Source organism: Erythrolamprus reginae, chromosome Z (assembly GCF_031021105.1).
Source record: "Erythrolamprus reginae isolate rEryReg1 chromosome Z, rEryReg1.hap1, whole genome shotgun sequence".
NCBI lineage: Eukaryota > Metazoa > Chordata > Lepidosauria > Squamata > Dipsadidae > Erythrolamprus > Erythrolamprus reginae.
The window spans coordinates 36,244,480-36,267,326 of NC_091963.1; the positions used below are offsets into that span (position 1 = coordinate 36,244,480).

Below are 22,847 nucleotides of genomic sequence, written 5' to 3' on the forward strand. Positions count from 1 at the left end.
TGAATATGATTAATCAACATTTTAAAGTAGACTGGCAACCATAAAATCCATGTAGTCATGAATTTGATAAAGATATCCTTTTACTTCTGTCTCTAGACAGGAAGTTATTTGGTGGGTTGCTAAGTATCAATTTGGAAGTCTCTTATCTGCTGACAAGCTTCACTGTCTATCTGTCAAGAAATCGTACTGTACTTGCTTAAAGAAGAAAAATGATGGTTTGTGTTCTAAAAAACTATCAATTGGTATAGAAAATAGTCTTTGTAAATCCATTTCTAAGTACAAGTATTGCTTGCTATCTTGTGCACCTTTGCTGAATTGGGAAAAGTGGCTGCAATTTTATCTGACTCTGGTAAAATTGTCATTTCTTCAAAATATGTATCAATCTGCTACGTATTTTCAAGGGCAATTTCTGTCTTTTAAAGTGCAGAGATCACCTGTCACAAAAGAACCAGAACTTTAATAGGGGTTGTCTCATGCACCGTGTAGAATATTTATTACTTTCTCTAATGATTTGGATTTTTTTCATCCTCTACTTCTCTAGACTTAAAAAAAGAGGACAGATGATCTATTTTGACTAGATTTTAGAAAGCTATATTTACTACTCTGTGTGGGACACAGGGCATCATGCAAAGTATCCCTGTATATTATATTTAATTCCAGAACATTTAAAGAGAGGGAGAGAAAATTATCTGTTATTTCTCTACACATTTCAAATAAATAATGCGTACCAGAAGATTTAAACGAGTGGCATATAAACTTTTTTGTCCTCAGGGTAGCATTTCTCCCTTGAATCAAATAACAAGGCCTACATCCTAAGAAGTGGTAGAGTAAGGATACAAATTAAATTTGATTTAAAAGAACTTAATTATAGGTTTTCTCCCAGAGATTATAATATGTTCCAATCAGTTGGAACAAATGTTGGAATTGGAATTCTGAAGGTGAAGTGAAGGGGTCCAAAGAGGAAGAAAATGAAAATACAGTGATACCTTGTCTTACGAACTCCTCTTCCTATGAACTTTTCATGATACGAGCCCGGTGTTTAAGATTTTTTTGCCTCTTCTTCTGGACTATTTTCACCTTACGAACCCGAGCCGCCATCACTGGGATGCCCCGCCTCTGGACTTCTGTTGTCAGCTGAAGCGCGGGGATTCCCCTGAGGTTCCCCTCGCTGGGAAACCCCACCTCTGGACCTCCGTTGTCAGCCGAAGTGCGGGGATTCCCCTGAGGCTCCCCTTCATTTTTGCCAGTACTGCTTTGCATCCCAGCGAGGGGAACCTCAGGGCAATCCCCACACTTTGGCTGACAACGGAAGTCCGGAGGTGGGGTTTCCCAACGAGGGTAGCCTTGGGAATCCCCGTGCTTCGGCTGACAATGGAAGTCCGGAGGCGGGGATTCCCAGCGACGCAAGGCAAAAGGGGTGACTTTTGGAATGGGGTTGCATGCATTATTTGCTTTTACATTGATTCCTATGGGAAAAATTGCTTCATCTTACGAACTTTTCATCTTACGAACCTGGTCACGGAACGAATTAAGTTCGTAAGACGAGGTCTAACTGTATATACATTTTCTTAGTTTTACTGTTGTTTTATGGGTTTCTGCTCACTAGAAAAGCCAAGTTCTTATCTTCTGTGGCTGGTGGAACTTGGTCCAGCCAAAGAAATGCTCCAGAAATAAGTAGTTATTTGTTTATTTTTCACATTTATATGATATCTCATAAAAATGACTATGCAGTGTGAGATGCTTAGATTCTATTTTTGAACTTGCCCCCCAAAAAATCAAAATTGCTATTATCACAATACTAATATTCAATCAGAAGAATCTGTTAAAACATAAGTAGTTTTTGTAACAAGTACAGGTAGAAATGGCAGATTTTTGTAATTTAGCAAACAAATCACAGCTGTATTTGCATAAGTGCTAAGCCATGTGTTAAATTTGATTTATTTATTAGATTTGTATGCCGAAGAAACTATATAAGAGCCGGGGTGGCGCAGCAGGTAGAGTGCTATACTGCAGGCCACTGAAGCTGACTGTAGATCTGTAGGTCAGCGGTTCAAATCTCATCACCGGCTCAAGGTTGACTCAGCCTTCCATCCTTCCGAGGTGGGTAAAATGTGGACCCGGATTGTGGGGGCAATGTGCTGGCTCTGTAAAAAAGTGCTATTGCTAATATGTTGTAAGCCGCCCTTAGTCTAAGAAGAAGGGCAGCATAAAAATTGAATAAATAAATAAATATATAGAAAGGGGGGAAATTACATTATACTCAATGCAAGAATTAAACCATATCTGTGTCAATGCATTGGACATAAATCTGCTGTATTTGTTTCTACATTACAAGTTTATTCTTCATTCATACTGTAGATTTCTAACAGTCAGTGTTTCCAGGCTTGCTTATTAAATCTGTTAGGAAATGGATGCCAAGCAGCAGCTCATTCTAAACAACAGTTATTAAGTCATTTTTCCTTAATTATAGTTTTGTACAACTCTAGATCTAAAAATGACTTGACTTGAGCAATGGTGTGAATGTAGCCTATATGCAATAAATAGCATACAATTAATTTGTATCTATTAGTTTCAGATACTATGTGAACACAATTTCCTGTACTGCTTTCTGGCTCTTCCTCTCTTTTTATTTTTCAAGAAGTCTGGATATCTGAGGATTTGGGATGACTAATCATTTTTAAAACTAAAAACTTGCACTATTTCTCAACATTGAGGTTGGCTTTCAAAACCACAGCAGCTGACAACACTTTGGCTGAGTTGATTGGTTACATAGGTTTGGGATTGTTAATATTAATTTAATAATATTAATAAAGGTACAATCAAGATATTGTAAACTAGTCTAGAAAGTTGAAAAACATTCTGGAACAAGCAATTCAATCTGCTTCAAAATAGTTGCAAAAGTCCAGGAACTTAGAGTTGAGGTCTATTCAAAGGCAACTTTTCCTTTAATTTATTGAAGTGACTATGTTTATTTTCTATATCCTTCTAGAAATAATACCAAAGAAGGACAACAAAAGACCCACTAAGCATCAGTGAGTAAGAAATCCTGGAGTGTATAATTGTTACATGAAGAAACAATTATGGTTTTAGAGAGCAATTGCATCATAATAATGCAATCTGCAATGTTTGTAAAATATTTTCATTTTTATATATTTTTTCTTCAATTTAATGACCTTGTATTTCTATAGTGATTGTTTTTATATCTTTTCTGTTTTATCGATTGTAGTATACTGCCTAGAGTTTTTTCAGAAATGGGCAACCAAATAAATAACAAATGAAATAATTGGCTGAAAATTGAAAATTTGCAATAACTTACAACCCACGTATCTATTAATGTTTTTATTTTGAATCCATAATCTTGCACTGTAATTTCAATAAGTAGAATATATACAGCAGCCATCAGGAAATTTGTTTGTTTGTTTATTCAATTTTTATGCTGCCTTTCTCCTTAGACTTAGACATGTTAGCAATAGCACTTTTTAACAGAGCCCCACAATCTGGGTCCTAATTTTACCCACCTTGGAAGGATGGAAGGCTGAGTCAACCTTGAGCCGGTGATGAGATTTGAACCGCTGACCTACAGATCTACAGTCAGCTTCAGTGGTCTGTAGTACAGCACTCTACCTGCTGCGCCACCCCGGCTCTTGAAGAATGTTGCTAGATTTATAGGTTCACATTGTTGTATTTGTCCTCAGAATCTAAACATGATGGCAGCATTTATTTAAAGTAGTTTAGAACTCTGTTTGGTTGAGAAAAACATCCTTTAGATCAGGGATTCTAACTTTGGCAACTTTAAGACGTGTGGACTTCAAATTGGGAGTTGAAGTCCACAAGTCTTAAAGTTGCCAAAGTTGGAGAACCCTTCTTTTGACTGATGAAGTGTCTGTTTCAGATAGCAGACACTGAATGAAAGCAGGAGGAACTGCAAGTGTTGGAGCTTTGTAGAAATCATAAGAGAGGTGACTTTGAGAAATGTGACCCTACTGCCAGTTCTGAAAGAAAATTCAAGTGCAAGTATAACATACAGAAACTGCCTGAATTTTTTTTTTAAAATTGCATAGGCATTGACAAATTGCTTAAACACTAGATTAAAGATACAAAAAGCAAGATAATAAATATTGTTAGTATTCTTCTATTTTTTATTTATTTCCTAACTATTTTCCTAAAAGGAGTATCATTCCAAATGTTTGAATTTGCCTTTATCTTTATTTACTGCAAAACCTTTAGAATTTTCGGATTGCTGTAATCATTGCAAGTAGTCCATGACTTTTGATCACAACTGAGGCCAAAATTTCTGTTGTTAACTAAGACATTTGTTAAGTGAGTTTTGCGCCACTTTACGACCTTTCTTACCACAGTTGTCAAACGAATCACTACAGTTGGTAAGTTAGTAACCCAGTTGTTAAGTTAATCTGGTTTTCCCATTGTCTTTGCTTGTGAGAAGTTCGTGCAAGCACGACCTTGGATTTTGCATCTGAATTTTGATCACATGATCATGGGGATGCTGCAGAGGTTGTAATTGTGAAAAATGGTCATAAGCAGCGAAGGGTTACCAAAATATTTACTACCATACTGTGGGCGTAGCTTATGCAGGACGCCCTGCATTTTCTTTCAACATCTTTCAACATCTTTCAGTGCAAATTGGGTGCTCTGGGGAGGAGTTCCATTTTCACTACCCCACTGCGTTCCCCTCCATCTGGGCAGTAGCCCACCCCTAGTTATAAGCCACATTTTTCAGTGCCATTGTAATTTTCAATGGTCACTAAATGAACAGAATGGAATATCTCCATCTGCAGACTTGTTGTTAGTTGAGGACTACTTGTACTATTGATCCAAAATTATAAATTCTTCTGGATTCATTTTATTTAAAATTTGTGTAAATTTTTTCTATATCTAAGAATATTACGGCCACTTTTTTGTTATGGTTGATTCATTTTACTGCATTTATCATAAAACTGCTGTTTTGATTCATCTTCCTCTTGAGAATGTAATTTCAGCATCAGTAATCATCCAAATTTAGTTAAATTTATTCTTAATGTTTAAAAATTGTGCAATACGATTTCCCGACTTCATGTATTCTTGCTTAATTCTTTATCTGAAGTCACCAGGAACATATCTATTGAAAGTCCTTGCATTAAGAACATGACTTCATGGTTGTATTATTTATTTCCACTGGAGTGCTTGCAGGGGTGGGCTACTGGCCGGACAGCAGGGAGTGCAGTGGGCTAGTAAAAATGAAGCTCCACCCCAGAGCACCCAATTTGCACTGAAAGATATTGAAAGAAAATGCATAAGCCACGCCCACAGTGTGGTAGTAAACTTTTTGGTAGCCCTTCACTGAGTGCTTGTGACAGACTATATAAAAAGAAATATAGTCTATAAATACTATAACCTAAATTTCATTTGGAATAAAATATATGCGCATCATATTTTCTTCTGTTTCCATCTGTTCTTATATTAACATAAGTGCACTGGTGCGCCTTTCGTCCCCTGTCCAATTGTCTTTCCTTTCTCTCACTTATCATATATATTTTTTTTCTTTCATATATCCTCTCCTCTAAGTTCACTTTTACCCTTATATATATTACTACATGTCTATTTTTCTTCCTATGTATTTGTGTATTGGACAAATGAATAAATAAAATAATAAAATAAATAAATAAATAAAATAAATAAAATAACAAAGACTCATGACAGCTTGCATGAATGTATGAGTATTCTCTTACCTCAATGAAAACTGGGTATAGTTTATATCTTATGCAGTACAATCCCATTAAATTCAATACATATATGTATTAGGTCATTATTTTAATTATAGTGGTTTCATAGACATTTCCATATAAATAATTATACATTATCAGCTTGCAGGGTTGACTGTATTTCATTATGTAATATGCATGTCTACGTACATGTAAATATATGTGTGTGTGTGTGTTTGTGTGTGTGTGTGTTTTCTGTCGAATCCCCCTAGTATGCCAAAATATGGGAGGAGCATACTGCTTTTTTTTTTGCCTCTTGGCCCCTCCAGAGGTAATATCCAAAGCATTTAAACTTTTATAGCTGACATAAAATTCAACTTGCGAGGCTCTCCTGTTTTAAGCGAATTAATCTGAGTCTGTAAAATGCAATTTGTATGCAGCAAGAGTGACATCTGGTGGCTCTTTTTACCCACTACAATTCTGCAGCATACACAAAATACTACCCATTATAGAAATTCTGTTGGCACTTCTGTATGAGGACTATGCACCAGTTCAAAAGCAGTTTTTGATCTCTCTGCTCTCATGGTGTCCATTGATTTTGACAGCCAAGCCAAGTTATTTTGAGGTCAGTTGCAATGCAACCCGAATAAAAGTTCCAGTTTTGCAGTCTGGAAAGCTTAGAGGCAGTTCATTTGCTCACTGAAAGGAAGTGCAATCCCATCCTTTTGCTGGCTCCTGGAAGCTGCTTAAAGTTCCTTAAAGGGAATAGAATAAAAGCAGAAATAGGAGAACTCTGGGGACTTGATCTAATGGGATTGGAGTTAAGTGACATGTGGAGGACCACAGATTCCCAACTCAATATTAAATAAGGGCTATGAAAGTATTTTCACTATTGACAGGTAGTATAAAGACATATTTGATGGGTATGTTAATTTCAGTTAATACAATAATGTATCTGGCCCTGTGTCAAAAAGCATCCCAAAGAATTTAAATAATATAATATTTTCTTTAGGAATAGTTCTACATGATGCCAAATAATGAATTTCTGTCTCAATAGTTAAACTGAAATAACTGCTTGTATAACTTTAGAAAAATAGTTGTATAAATTATTTGTGGGACATAACATTGAACTATATTAGCACTTGTCTATTCCGTAATAATATATCAAGTAAGGTTTTCAATTAATTCATATATTAACAAAATGAAAGAAAGGAAAAACATGCAAATAAGCAGAAGGCTAACTGCCCCCACAATATATAAACAGTATGTTCTGTTTGTCAGCAAGGTAGACCTTGCAAAGTAAAAATGGATAGTTCAGGAAATGACATGAAACAGGTAATTTATCATTTTCTAGTGAAGAAGGAGATGACGCTACTAGCTACCATAAATGTTTGGCATTATTTAAAAGACAGCAAGTCACTGCAGCCTTCTCTATCCTAATATTCTCAAAATGGGGTAATCATTCTCATAATCTAGAATTAGCATAAACAGATGTACACTCAAATAAGACATAAAGTATGTCAAAGTGCACACAGTGTGACTATTTTTAGAAGTCCAGGAACAAAATATAGTAAACAGAAGTCTGTCTTTCAAATAGGAATATATACGTATATGTCAGTGATGCATTCTTGATTTGTGTGCACATGCTACTTTTGCACATGTGCAAAAATTTCCCAGGCAGATGGGCAGAGCTATTACCGCTACCGGTTTACTGAGCTGGGCTGAACTGGGAGCAACCCATCGCTGAACATGTACTAGGGTCCCAGGGGTAGGCAAAGTTGGCTCTTCCATGACATGTGGACTTCAACTCCCAGAATTCCTGAGCTAGCATGATTGACTCAGGAATTCTGGGAGTTGAAGTCCACAAGTCATAGAAGAGCCAACTTTGCCTACCCCGTAACTAGGCAAACACAGACAATCAGATATCAATTATAGCACGAAAGCACACAGAGACACCTTCAAAGGACCTCTCTTATAAAGCAGCCTCTTAGATTGGTAACAGTCAAATAACCCTGCTGATTCATTGCTACCATTGCATCTGCATTACAGTATTACAATATTATAGCAACTGATCAGCTGTTAAATCATCATTACCCTGACAAAATAGAGCAAAACTAAAATAACTCGCAGTGGTATTTGAAATCTATAGAATAAACTCTGTTTCAGAGTTTGTTTCTTGAGCAGCTGATAAGAATTTAGGCAGGATCTCCATCAACTGTTTTGTTTTTTCAGTTTTGTTCTGCCACTCCTTCTATATTAGCAATTGACATTCATAATTTGAATCATGTTCACTAATCATAATTATGCATCATGAGTTAGTTTATAGCCTTACACTGAAGTACTTAATTTCCCAAGTACATTGTTATTTCATGCTGTAGCTGGTATTGAAAGATGTGGATTGACTTTGCAATGCTTAATGCTGCAAAGATTAATATATTGTTCAAATAATGGAAATGTCAATGTCTAATGGTCATTAACATACCGTATTTTTCAGAGTATAAAATGCACCCTTTTCCTCCCTAAAAGAGGCTGAAAATTTGAGTGTGTCTTATACTTTGCATGTAGCTTTTTTCAAAGCATTTTCCCCTCAGCCCTAACTAGGTCCTAATGATCTTCCCAGTTCTTACCTTATAGGTTAATAATTTATTCGATTCGTATGCCGCCCCTCTCCGAAGACTCTGGGCGGCTCACAACAACAAAAACAGTACAAATCCAATAATTAAAACAGTTTAAAACCCTTAATATAAAAAACAATCATACATCTCATACAAACCATAAATAAAACGGAAATGGCCCAGGGGAATCAATTTCCCCATGCCTGATGACAGAGGTGGGTTTTAAGGAGATTACGAAAGGCAAGGAGGGTGGGGCAATCCTAATCTCAGGGGGAGTTGATTCCAGAGGGATCCAGAATATCAATAAAATATTCTTTTACCAAAATAATGGACAGTGGGCTAATTATCAGAAGGATGAATTTCTTTAAAGATATTAACCTTATTATTTTTTTAAAAAAACATACATAATACCAGTAATTTTAATATAGAAAAAATCTTCAAGGATACTTTCCAACATCTATCAAGTCTTCATTGAATGTGGTCCATTATTGCTGAAAAGATGGAGCAACAGCAGATATCGGGGTTTGTCTGCTGGATACCATTTTCCATGTAGTGGAAGTAAAATTACAATCCTGAAAATAAAGGCTCTCATTTTGCTAAAAATGTGGATATTTTATTGAGCTCCACAGCCATGAATGCTATTCAACTTTCATTAGTTAATAGAATTTTGTCCTCCAATTCTCTGAATAATTTTTTTTCTCAGCATCTTTACTGACTTCTCACAGAAAAGGAGCAATTGCTTCAAAAATATATTAAAGGAAAGCATATATTAAGCTACATATAGGACCCAAAAAGATCATTAGTTGACTTTGCTTTGTTTCTAGTGCAAAAATGTGGAATTATGGGCCCACGGGAATACTATAGGCCTGAGTTCATCAAAACTCATTCTGGTTAGGAGCTCCCTTGGCATTTGAGCTCAAGCAATTAGTATTATGAGCTTTGATTAAACTGGTTCACTGCTGCATTTATCATTAACCATTCAGGGTAAATAATTACAAACTTTTTCAATGGCCTCAGAACTATAACCATTACATTTTATATTATTAGAAAAGTTCACAAGATCACTTAAAGCTGTCCAATTTGGATTGCAAAAACTGGATAATGGTGAGATGGGTTATCTACATTTTTGGAACTCAGGGCAAAAGATAAGCCCTCCCCTTGCCCTTAAATGAAATATGTCTTACTCCAGACAGGGCCCAAAAGGCAAATAGAAAACAAAGAGGTTTCTGAATCATAGCTCATAACTTTATCTCCAGACTTACCTGTTTCCTGAACAACTTTTCTTTCATGTAATTGGCCACAGATATACATCTTCAAAGTGATGTAGCAAAACCTCTCCCTACGGAAGCTCGTTTAATTTGTTTTAAAATAAATATCTTTAGATAATAAAAATAATTTAAATGCAAAAGGCAATATAAATTTTCATTACAAAGGAAGTAATCATGTGCAATCACAAAAAATGTCTGAAACATTAGATTTTTAAAATGTATGTATTGTTTTACATCCATACAATAATTTTCCTTGTATTACTGTTGCATCAATTCCTGGCTGGATTCAGTTAGTTTTTTTACAATTAAGTCAATGAAGATCCTTACTGTTTTTATATTTTCTTCTGATAACATTTGGTGGCAAATTATCGATAGTTTTCAACTTATGACCATAATTACACACAAAATTCCATCCAAAGTTCTGTGTATGTATATCACTGTCACCAAGATCCTCTATGATCAATATTCAGAATATAGCTTACAATATTAAATATTTTACTTAGTCTAATGGTTAAGTCACCAGGCTGTAAACCAAGAAACTGTTTTAGTCCTGAAAGCCAGCTAGGAGACTCTGGGCATCTCTTCATGGGGTTATTGTGGGGAAAATAGGAAAAGGAAGGAGCATTGGATATGTTCACTGCCTTAAGGTATTTGTAAACACAATAAAATCAGGGTAAAAAAAAAAATTAAAATGAGGTTTGGCTAGCATATACAAATCTGTATCATCTCACATATTCATCTGATCCTCTTGACAGTTTTGTCAAGATAATATTTTAGGATGAACCAATAGAAAAATATTACACAATATCCTGGACTCTAGATAACAATCCTATATACCCTATGGCATGCGTACCACAGGTGGGACACAGAGTCATATCGGAGGGCACGCCCTGTGTCAGCTCCCTCATGCATGTGTACCCTGGCCAGCTGATTTTAGGCCTTGGGAGAGCCCGTTTCATCCTCCGGATGCTTCAAGGAAGCTTCGCTGAAGCCCTGGGGAGGGGGAAAAATCACCCAATGGACAAACTGGAAGTTTGGAAAAACACATTTCCAGTTAGCTGTTGTGCTGGGGGGGTTTTGCGCTCTGGACGGTTCAGGGAGGCTTCCTGAAGCCTGGTGTGCCAAAAACAGTGCAATGGGCAAATCAGAAGTGCATTTTCCAAACTTCTGGTTTGCCCATTGTGCTGTTTTTTGCACTCCAGAGCTTCAGGAAGTTACCCTGAACCCTCTGGAGTGCAAAGAAACAGGACAATGGCAAAACGGAAGTGCATTTTCTCCTACCAAGCTTCAGTAAGACTTGTGCACATGTTTGGGGGGAGCAGCACAGGTCGGGTGCACATGCATGGGGGGAGGGAAGGGGTGTGGGATGGTGAATGCATGCTAGCACCACTCCACACTCTTTTGGCATGCAAACCAAAAAAGGTCCACCATCACTGTTATATACAGTGCCACAGAAGTATGTTCTATATTTTTTTTACAGAAGCTTTCTAAAATCCCAGATCATTTACTGTATGTAAGAATGGCTGAAAAAATAAAACTTGGTTCTACAAAATAAGATGATAATTGCTATACATTATTTTGGAGTGTCACATCCAATTTTTTTAAAAAAGACTAGTAATTTAGTTATGTTAAAACTTTGACTCATTTTAACAAGATTGTTTTTCAAATGTTTAAAAAGTATATAAGAACATACTTGAGATCATTATAACAGCCGAGATAATATAGTAATCAAATGGCAATATCTCTTAAAAATACATTGCATTTCTCTCTGAATGAAAGTGACTGGAAGAGCATCATTCACCAAATTCTGATATATATAAGATATATATGGCACGGAATATAATAAGAAAATTTCATCTCAAGATAGAATCATTGGTAGGTAGGTACAATTACAGAATTGCTAGCATTGGCATGACAATTAACAGAGTTGACTAATCAATGCCCACTCTAGTTGTTTTTCATGCAATTTCCATAATTTTAGAATAAATGAATAATAATATATTAATTTTAGAATTTATTTATTTATTTAATTTGACTTCAATCCCGAAGGACTCAGGGCTGCTTACAATAGTATATGATAGAATACAATTCATAATATTATTTCTTTTAATCTCACCTGTCTGCCTCAATTATTTTGATAGTATTTTTACAACTCTGAACTGATGAACACAAATAGTTCATCAGATTTAGTTCAGATGGGCTCCCATAAATTGGACTATTTGTCCCCCAAACTGGAAAAATATCTTAAATCTGAACAAAACCTAATAAAAGTTCTCAATTGGGAAAAATATATTTTATAAGCCCCACCTTTTAGACCAGATCAGAAAATCAACACCACCACCAAGCTAAAACATATTTTGCCGAGAGTGACTATAAAAACAGAGCCTTGCAAATGTAAGGCTCCTCCCTCTTTTTCTACTTCTGCAGTCTGAATATGTTCGTTCTCTTATAATCTGTGTTCTCTTATAATCTAGAAAACAAGTCTATGGAGTGGGGCGGCATACAAATCTAATAAATAATAATAATAATAATAATAACAACAACAACAATAATAATAATAATCATCATCATCTCCATCAAGATCATCTTCCTTATTTTACACATTTTCCTAGTCACTTATATTTGGTACATTTCATTAATATCTGACTACATCCAACCAGAAGGTGAAAAGATAGAAGGTCACTTTGTTTTCCCAAGTTCGTTATATCTGAACCAGGAAACTAAGATTGTGCTCTGATGCCTCTTCTAACAGTTACTCTCAAGTGATTTCATAGTCTAAATAAAGTATGCTTAGTTTTTTGGCTTGATTACTTAGATTTACTTAGGCTTTTCTGCACTACAACCCTCCTCTGAAAAATATAATTCATGTATAAGTAGGTACATGGAGGAACCTTCACTATTTAGAAGCTTATTTAGCTAGGAAAGCTATCAAGGGACATAAGGACAGTAGGCTATGCTGGGATCCTAGAAAACAGATCAGAAAGCAATGACAAACCATGAAAAACACACTTCTATGTCCTTTTAGTAGCCATCAAAATATGTCTTAAAATACATGTGAATATGTATACACCTATATATCTTTGTTGCCAAAATGGAATATATGCATGCATAGTTAGTAAAATGTATATTTTAAAAGTTTATTTGATACAGAGGAAAAAGAGGAATGATACTTATATCTCAGGTGGACAGAAGAAATTTCTTATTGCTGCCAAAGGTTTACATTTTTTAATTTACAACTTTCCTCCTTTTTTTCTGTTACTCATATGTATACACATTGTAATACATATTCGTATGTATTCAAATGTGCATAAAAATTGCTTATTTTCATTCCCAATCCAGTAAGACCAAAATGAAGATTTAGTTTTCTGGGCCACAAGAAATATGTATCCCTGAAGAGCGGCAAGCCCCATACTTGATGGCTGCTAAAATTCTTGGTAATTCAGTTGTGTTGAATACCATCAGTTTGTTCAGATGTTTCCTACATTGTATCATTTTACATTTTGCATATTCATTTGACTAATATATTGTTATGAATATTTTTCTGTAAAAGTAAAATATATTAAACTTGGAGCTTTTGTTATTACGTATTATTTAGCTCTAAAAGATCAAATTTTATTTTTCTCTGCCTGCATTTAAATAAAATATCTTTAATGTCTACTTAACCTTCTGTTAACCTGTTCCATTAAAATTCTTCAGACACACTGTAGTAATGCTCATAATCTCTAGTTCATTATCTTAATTAGATCTGTCCTATATTGTCCCACTCTTCATTTTCATTAGTTTAAGGGTGATCAGCCTTCAAAAGGCGGGTGGACAGAATTCACTATTGTGGCCATCTAGCATTCACCTTCTTTTGAATCTTTCAGGTGTAATAATGATGCCACTACCTGGTAGATTTAATTAAAAGTTGCTTTCAAATGATGTGAAGAGTCATTTTGGAAAATGAAGACAAAATTAATTCATGGATGTAAAATGCCTACACTATAATGGATCTGAACTGAACTGGTTTCCTTATTAAAATGTAAATGACACATTAAAGTGGCATGAAAATTAATGTCCCTGATCCAAGAAGTACTTTTAAAAAACCTTTCCTAGACCAAGAATATTTATTCAAGTAGGAATATTAACAATGGTGTCTAAGTATTAATGTTTCAGAATTCTATGTTAAAAAGTCCTTCCTTCAAAGATCTTATCGCATTCTATTTTAAACAAATCTCTACTTTAAACAACGTACCATCATTTAACCTTCCATTGAGGATCTGTACACTGCACATGTTAAAAGAGGACCATGACCCCTCACATCCTGGACATAAATTGTTTCAATTCCTCCCCTCAAAACGATAGAGCAGTGATTGCTAAAAGATGTGTGTGGGTATGCTAGCATGCTTGCATATGCCCACACCTCTCCTCCCCACATGCATGCGCACCCCCCCAGCACTGCCCTCCCGCACATTTATTTATTTATTTATTTATTTATTTATTTATTTATTTATTTATTTATTATTTAGATTTGTATGCCGCCCCTCTCCGCAGAGGCCTTACTGAAGCCTGGTAGGTGAAAAAAAATCCAAATGTGAAAAACAGAAGTTAGGGAAAATGCACTCCTGGTTTGCCACTGTGCTGTTTTTTGCACTCTGGAAGGTTCAGGGAAGCTTCCTGAAGCTCCAGAGTGCAAAAAACAGCACAACAGGCAGACCAGCAGTTCAAAAACTGCACTTCCGGTTTGTCATTGTGTTGTTTTTTGCACTCCATAGGCTTCAGGGAAGTTTCCTGAAGCTCCTGAGTGCAAAAAAACAGCACAACGGACAAACTGGAAGTTCAGAAAATGCCCTTCTGGTTTGCCCTTTGTGCTGTTGTCGTTTTCTGATTTGGTCTATGTGTTTCCGCCAAATTTTCCCATTGGCCAATTGGACCATGTATGATTTGGGGCCGGTTTTTAGGTCAATTGTCCCCTCTCTCCAGCGGAGATTCGAGCCAAAGTCTTTCGCATAAACCGGGTTGCCCGTTTTAAACATCCGTTCTGGTTCCGTTGTAGGCTTGTCTTTCCTTTTGGAATACTCTGGGTGAATTCTGTCCAGCTGGGAACGGAGTTTCCTTCCCATGAGAAGTTCTGCTGGACTTTTGTTTGTGCTGGCCAAAGGGGTGATATGCTGAACTAATAAAAATTCGTCCAGCCGCTGTTGCCAGTCTCCAGGTGCTGATCGGTGAAGGGCTTCTTTTGTGACCCTCACCATGCGTTCAACCCGGCCATTAGCGGCCGGAAAATGGGGCGATGTTAGTGCATGTCGGATCCCTCGTTCGGCCAGGAAGACCTCCATTTGTCTGGAGGTTAATTGTGGGCCATTGTCAGATACGAGCACATCCGGCAGTCCATGCGTTGAAAAGAGTTTCCACAGCACTTTTATTGTAGCTGCTGTTGTAGTTGAGGAAAGTTGTATTGGCGTATAAATGAAAGTCTGCAGGCAGAAGGTATCTTGTGGGAAGACACACCGTACAAAAGGAATGCACCCCTTTTTATTGTCCTCACCATACATTTCACTGGATATTGGGTACACCTTTACAGGACATCATTGGTTAAACAATTGCATGGCAAGTTCACGGTCAGCTCATGGTCAGTTCATGCTGTGCTTATGCTAAGGACAATGCCTAGGTGCGATTTAGGGGTCTCTCCAGATTAAATACACAACTGATAAGGAAGTGTATCTTTTTTTAGGAGAACGCCAGATGTCACGCAGTCCTAGGCCAGTGTGGTTTGCCAGCCACTGGCCAGGGACCTTTTTGTCTTCACAGAAATGGAGTTCTGATCCCCCCCCCACTTTAGCATCTCCCTCTCTCTCCCACCCTCTCTTTCCTTCTCCCTTCCCTCCCCTCTCTTTCAGATAAACCAGCAGGGAAAAAGGGTTAAAAAAAACCCAGGAAGTGATGATGTCAGGGCAGATGGGTGGAGCCTTATGCTGCCATCACTACCGGTTCCCTGAACCATGTGCCATTGCCACTACTTACTTGCTTGAACCAGGCCAAACCAGGAGGATTTCACCACTGGGCAGTGGTAGCTGCTAGCATTATCTGTGGGGCTAGCAGAAACAGCGGGAATGTTATTATTATTATTTATTAGATTTGTATGCCGCCCCCCTCTGGAGATTCAGAGCGGCTCATGTTGCCGCCTTCTCCTTCTTCCTCTCCACTGTTGGGCGATCACATGTGAAAAGGGGAAAGGCAGCTTTAGCAAAGGAATAAAAACTGATTTTGCTGCTTTCCCTTGGCTAATACCCAGCGTGGGAGAAATTGCTCTGCAAATAATTGGCAGAGATCGGTGATAAGGGATGTGCCTGAGCCACGCTCCTGCACTATTTATTTTTATTTATTTATTCATTTTGTCCAATACACAAATACATAGGAAGAAAAAAAGACATGTGATAATATATATAAGGGTAAAGTGAACTTAGAGGAGAGGATATATGAAAGGAAGACAATATATATGATAGATGAAAGAAAGGAAAGACAATTGGACAGGGGACAAAAGGCACACCAGTGCACTTATGTACGCCCCTTACTGGCCTCTTAGGAACCTGGAGAGGTCAATCGTGGAGAGTCTAAGGGAGAAATGTTGGGGGTTAGGGGTTGACACAATTGAGTCCGGTAATGAGTTCCACGCTTCGATAACTCGATTGTTGAAATCATATTTTTTACAGTCAAATTTGGAGCGGTTTGTATTAAGTTTGAATCTGTTGTGTACTCTTGTGTTGTTGCGGTTGAAGCTGAAGTAGTCATTGACCGGTAGGACGTTGCAGCATATGATCTTGTGGGCAATACTCAAATCGTATTTTAGGCACCGTAGTTCTAGGCTTTCTAGACCCAGGATTGTTAGTCTATTTTCGTAGGATATTTTTGTAGGATATTCTGTTTCGAGTGGAACAGAACCTTTCCTTCCCCTATGAAAAGATTGCACACACACACACACACACACACACACACACACACACACACACACACACAGGATCTTTCTTTCCTCTCGTCGCCCCAGAGAACCTGGAATCCCTCCCAAAGCCTGTCGATCCCATACAGGTACCACACACATAAGTGACATAGAACTGGCCATGCCCACCCAGCCACATGACAACCTGCCCAGGCCAATTGCATGCCTACTCAGTCACATGCCCACAGAACCTGTTGTTAAATTATTTGAATCTTTTGTGTGTGTGTGTGTGTGTGTGTATGTGTGTGAGAGAATGAGAATATATGTGACTTTGATTATTTCAGTTTTCTTCTTATGTCAAGTCATACCATCCTTATCCTACAGGAGGCCCTCCAGATGTTTCAAGACAGCGGCTTTCAGTATTCCATGGTCCAACACAACTAGACGTTACCAGATCTCAGCCATTTCTCTCTGTAAATGTAAATAGGTAACTGCTTATAATAAGGGGAGATAGAAAAGAGGTAAGAGCAGCAGACAATTGAACCAATCCACCAGGTTTTTTTGCCTGTGATTTGCAGAGTGTGGAGTGGAGGGCTACTAAAGTCAAGCAAGCAGCCTGATTAAGGAAATTTTATTTATTATTTATTTTATTTATTGAAGCCCTCCACTTTTAAAATATACATTGCACATTAAAAATGGATAGACATTGATTGGAAGCCCACAGTTGCCATCTTGACTTTTCTGAACCTCCTGCAGGTGTCTCACCTGAAAGAAATATCTTTAAGACTAGAAAAGAAAAAAGCACTGTATACTCACTGCAACGATAGAGAAAAATTGATAGTTGTGCAAGGTAAATATTGTGATGGATAGAATGAACTTTAAATGCTTGTCCCCAAAGAATAATGAAAATGGCTTGCATTCATAATATTTCCTTCTTCAGGTCTCATTATAGTCATTTTCCCAATGAATGCATGCACAGTATACCATTTCCTTCTGTTCATAACTATCTTTGTCATGGAAAAGAAGCTATCAGAATCCTAATGACTTAGTTATTTAAGCCATTTCTGTATTCTTTATATTTTGAACAACCTCTCTGTTTCACTTCTCCACAGGTTATTAATGCTAAGAGTGGGAATTGCTATCAAATTGCTGAACAATGAAAAGGCCAAAGTATCAAAAATTGCTATTATCTCTGCAACAAAGATTATATGACATGTGCGAAGAAAAAGCCAGAATGAATTCAGCGTATGTCTCCTGAAGGCAAATGATATTAACAAATATTATAAAAAGCAGTGGCGGTAAACAGAAAATATTTCAAGGTGTTCAGTTCCTTCTCTGCAGACGAGGTTTGACATTCATATTCTCTGAGGGCCTCATTTCCCTCAACAATGCGGAAGTTTCAGGAAAAAACCTATTTCATTAGAGTTTTTTTGAGAAGGGAAGTTGGCTGGAAAATCCTTTCTGCAATATCTGAATAATATATTTATTAATCTCCATTGCATATATGATAGAAAAGAACAGCTTAACAGTCAACAATGGCAATATTTACTTTCCAGATCACTGACCCTTAGAAATGGGCCCTCTTAATTATTAATTAAGAAATAGTAAAGCAAGATATAGAAATTACCCCAGAATTCTATCTATTAGGAATTACAAATCAGATCTATAAGAAAGAAATTTTATATTTAATTATACATATTTTAACTGCGGCTAGGATTATATATGCGCAAAATTGGAAAGGGGAGGATATCCCCAAAGAAGAAGAAGTCATCACAAAAATATTGGACTGCGCCGAGATGGATATGATGACAAGACGCTTAAATGATCAAGATGATACGAAATTTTATGAAACATGGAACAAAGTTTATATATGGATAGATAAGAAAAAACAATAGAATATTAAGATACAAATGTATAAATTGTTTTGGTTATAATAGCGTTAGATAAACTAAGTTTGGTTTTGAAATATATTAGAATTAGTTTATATGCAAAGAATTATTATGAGAAGAACTTTCTTGAATGAAAAGTTTAACAAATCTTTTTTTAACATTCAATTATATATTCAATTATGTATTCTTTTTTATGTACTGAACTTCATACTTTTGAGATAAGCGGGGAAAATATATCCCCACCTTTTATGTTGAATGTATGTATGTCTGTTTGTCTATTTTATGAAAAATAATAAAAAAAAATTGAAAAAAAAGAAATGGGACCTCTTATTCATCACAAGTAACTAAACAGATGCCCCTCTCTTCCCTCAATCTGTGCATTTCACTCTCATATATCACTGGTTTCTGTAATGTTCCTCTTTTTGGTATTGCTAAAGATTTGCTCATTGAGTATTGCTTTTTGTGAAGAGAATTATACAAAGATTATCCAATAAAGACACCTGTAGAAAGGTAAAAAAAGTAAACATAGTAATTACAATTGCACGATCAAAGTCCTATGATTTTTTAAACATGAACTACATATTTGTGTAGCATCACTCTGTTGTTGCAACCACCATACTCCCCATTCCCCAAGGGCAAAAAACTTTTCATGGGCGTCATTACCCATTTCTTAATCACCGTGAAACACTGAGTTCTAATTTTGTTAACTGACTTTATGTATTTATTTATTTATTGGATTTGTATGCCGCCCCTCTCCGTGGACTTTGCATTTTGGTCTGCTGATATGATGGCCATGTATCCTACTTCCTTAAAATAGACATCTACTGCAAGCAGTTCTGTTTGAAAAATCTCCTAAATCAAGTTTAAGATTAAAATCAAAATCATAAAAATTATCCAACTTCAATTAGCACTCAGACAATAGATAGATCGATCTCAAATGGAAATGTTCTACAGTTCTATTTAACTGGAATAAGAGTTTCACAATGTTCATCTACTTTTATAAATGAACATATTCACATTTTATATAAACGTGGCTGATCAACAGCAAATGTTCTTTAATCTGTTTTATTCAATGCTCCCCAGTTCCCACTCCTCCCCCCAATGTTTATTAGTATATAGCTTATGAATTAAAGTTTGATTTTGGTAAGCTTTTAGCATTTGTGACATCTCCTCGTCTATTGTGTGCCCTTTTAAATTACCCACTGCAGAAAATGGTCAATCCCTTGTTGACGTGATTGCTTTGAGCTAAATTTAATTGACAACTAGCAAATCTCACTGTTCATTGCTTTATATATAGAGGTGCATTTGATCTAGCTACTTAAATATCTGCTTTGGGATGAAGAATCTAGAGTAGAGCGGATCACTAAAAATCCAAGGGAACCATGTGTCCTTGGGGTTTCCAGAGAAAATTGTTCCCTAATTGCTAATCTGAATATGCCAGAAAGAAAAAAAGTAGTAATTATTAAGTAGAGAGTTATATTGATTATATTTAATGACATTGAAGTTTAGATTTGGTCCTGAATACACCCTCTCTCTTTAAAAAGTGTAACCACATAAGATGAGTCTAGACTTTTGCCCAAAAGAAGCTGTGCAGCTTTTTGACTGAAGGCTAGCTAATTTTCAAAAAGCAGGTGAGTCACTCAGATACAGTAGTGTGTATACTCCCCATAAAACAGGAAGGATTTAATAATAGGGGAATGTGTGCCTGAGTGACAGGTAGGCAGATTTCATTGTTTAGTTTTTATGGATTTTTTTCTGTGCACATTCTTAGCACATTCTGTTTAAGGAAAGTAAATGTAGAAAATAATATTTTAATGGTGGTTGTTTTTATCATCACCATTGTGCAGTGCTTTGCATGTAAAATGAAGGAGTTTCAGAATACACTTGGTGCACACACAAACACCTCTTGGCAACTCCTTAAAGCACATACATCTTTTCCTTAGACTGCATTGCAACTTGGGGGGAAAAACAAACAAACCCCAAAAATGATCCTGTAAAATTAATTGCTGCTTTATTCATAAATGTTATAGGAGCATGCATGGTCCAAAGCATCTTTTCTTTTTCTTTGAATCGAAAGCACAATTTTGATAATTATTCTTGCAGCTCTGAAAAAAAATACATTCACATTCTACATTTTTATGAACTAGTGATTTATTATTGTGTCCCATTAGATCAGTGTTGGCTCTTATTGACCACAGAAGTAGGTCTTCTGCGGGATCACCTGTCCTTAGTCTCTCTGTTCAGGTTTTCCTTTAATGCATTAGGTACTGCCATAATTAAACTGTGCAACCTGCTGCTATTTGCCTAATCTATCTGAAGCAGGATGATTTGACGATTTTGTATTATCCCTTTGTTTCCTTTGCTATCCATGATATTCTCACAATTTTGAATATCAAAATTCAACAGGACTTTCTTTAAAGTCTATAAATTAGATAGATAGATAAAGTCCAACTTTTTCTTCTATAAAATGGCATGAGAATAGGTTCCTACCCAATTCTGACCTTTATAAGTATAGATGCATGATGACATCTGAATCTCTTTTCCAAGGCCTTCATTGCTATTTTACCAAATGCTAATCTATGGTGCATTTCTTGACTCTTGGTTTTTCCTACAAGACAGAAGCTATCTACTGTTTACTGCCTACTATCTATTTACTATTTGCTATCTACCATATTTTTTGGTGTATAAGATGCATTTTTTTCCTCCCTAAAAGAGGCTGATAGTTATGGTGCGTCTTATACTATGAATGTAGCTCTTTTTTCCAGCCCTAACAAACTGCTAACGATCTTACCAGCTCTTACCTTGCAGGCTCTTTCATTGTTTCTCTCTGTGAAGAATGTTTTCCAAGACCTAAGTCTTTGCAGGGTTTTTCCCATTACTCTAACTTGCTCCAAAGAAGTTTATTTCTAACCCTAACCAGGTGCTAACAATGTTCCCAGCTTTTACCAGCTTGAAAGTTCTTTCATTATTACTCTCTAAGAAGAAGAATGTTTTCCAAACCTTGTCTTTGCAGGGTTGTTTTTTCATTGCTTTACTTGCTCCAGATGTTTCTTTCCAGCCCTAACCAGGTGCTATTAATGTTCCCAAGCTACAGTATTTCATTGTTTCTCTCTGTGAAGAATGTTTTCCAAGTCCTAAGCCTTTGAAGTTTTTTTTTACCATTGGTCTAACTTGCTCCAAATGTTTCTTTCCAGCCCTAACCAGATGCTAATGATGTTCCCAGCTGTTACCCGCTTACAAGCTCTTTCATTGTTACTCTCTGTGAGGCATGTTTTCCAAACAATATCTTGGTAGTCCCCCCCCCCCATTGCTTTACTTGTTCCAGCCCAATATTCCCAGCTCTTACCGGATTGCAAGCTCTTTCATTCCCAGAATCCTACCTAGGTTAAGGTTCATCTTACATCCCCCACACCCACAAGTTCATCACAAGAGCCAGTCTGTGTGCAGGGGCTTATTAACTTCATTTCTCCAAGCCAAGGCCACCGTTTGTTTTGCCTCAACTGAAGAGAAGAGGAAGTTGATAATCCCCTGCACACAGACTGGCTCTCGTGATGAACTTGTGGGTGTGGGGGATGTAAGATGAACCTTAACCTAGGTGGGATTCTGGGAAGGACGCTGACAGTAACACTGATTATTTGTGCAAATATTTTTTTAAAAATTCAAATATTATGAAGTCTCTGAATGTACCTGTTGGCTGTATTGAATGGAAAATATATTTTGCAGATACTGTAGCTACTTTGCAGATGGAGGAGCCCTTGTGGCACACTGGTCAAAATGCAGTATTGCAGGCAAACTCTGCCCATAGCTGAGAGTTCAATGCTGATGGAGCTTGAGGGATGACTTGCCCTTCCACCCTTCCAAGGCCAGTAAAACGAGGACCCAGATAGTTCAGGGAAACATGCTGACATTTTAAACTTCTCAGAGAGTACTATTAAACACTATAGAGCAGTAAATACAGTATGTCTAAATACTATTATTATTCTGTCGCTATTTTAACAAAGGTAATTTTCTTATAAAAGAGGCAACAATTCCAATAAAGATAAACAGAAATAACATTGAATTTCTTCAATTATTTAAACGAACACAACACATTGTATCATCAAATAGTATTTGTTTATAGAAACCTGCCTTTCTTTGCATAAATAAAGGGGTGCCTTAGGTGTGTTTTGGTATTGATACTAATTTCTCCACAATTTGTTGCAAATATATTTAAAAGATACTATTTGTCCCTTAAATGAATTAAATTGTATTGTTATTGCATTGCTTTCTGACCTGATTATTTCTGCTCTGTGAGTTCCATGCCTCATGAAACAACGTGACTGTATATACTATATGTCTGTCTCTCTGTAAATATAATGCTATCTTTACAGCTTGTAACTTCAATCCTCTTTGTTAATTAATTAAACTCAGCATTTTTCCAGAAATGATTTAATATTAATAAGGAGTTGAACAAAGTCAAG

General features: G+C 36.5%; 1 long non-coding RNA gene across 1 annotated transcript; it reads left to right on the top strand.

Annotated features, from left to right (window-relative positions):
- The first annotated feature begins 2,034 nt into the window (after positions 1-2,034).
- Positions 2,035-16,960, top strand: LOC139153712 (uncharacterized). The gene is made up of 3 exons (XR_011556873.1): positions 2,035-2,100; positions 2,990-3,032; positions 16,883-16,960. It is a non-coding gene; the product is annotated as an uncharacterized lncRNA (long non-coding RNA).
- Positions 16,961-22,847: the final 5,887 nt, after the last annotated feature.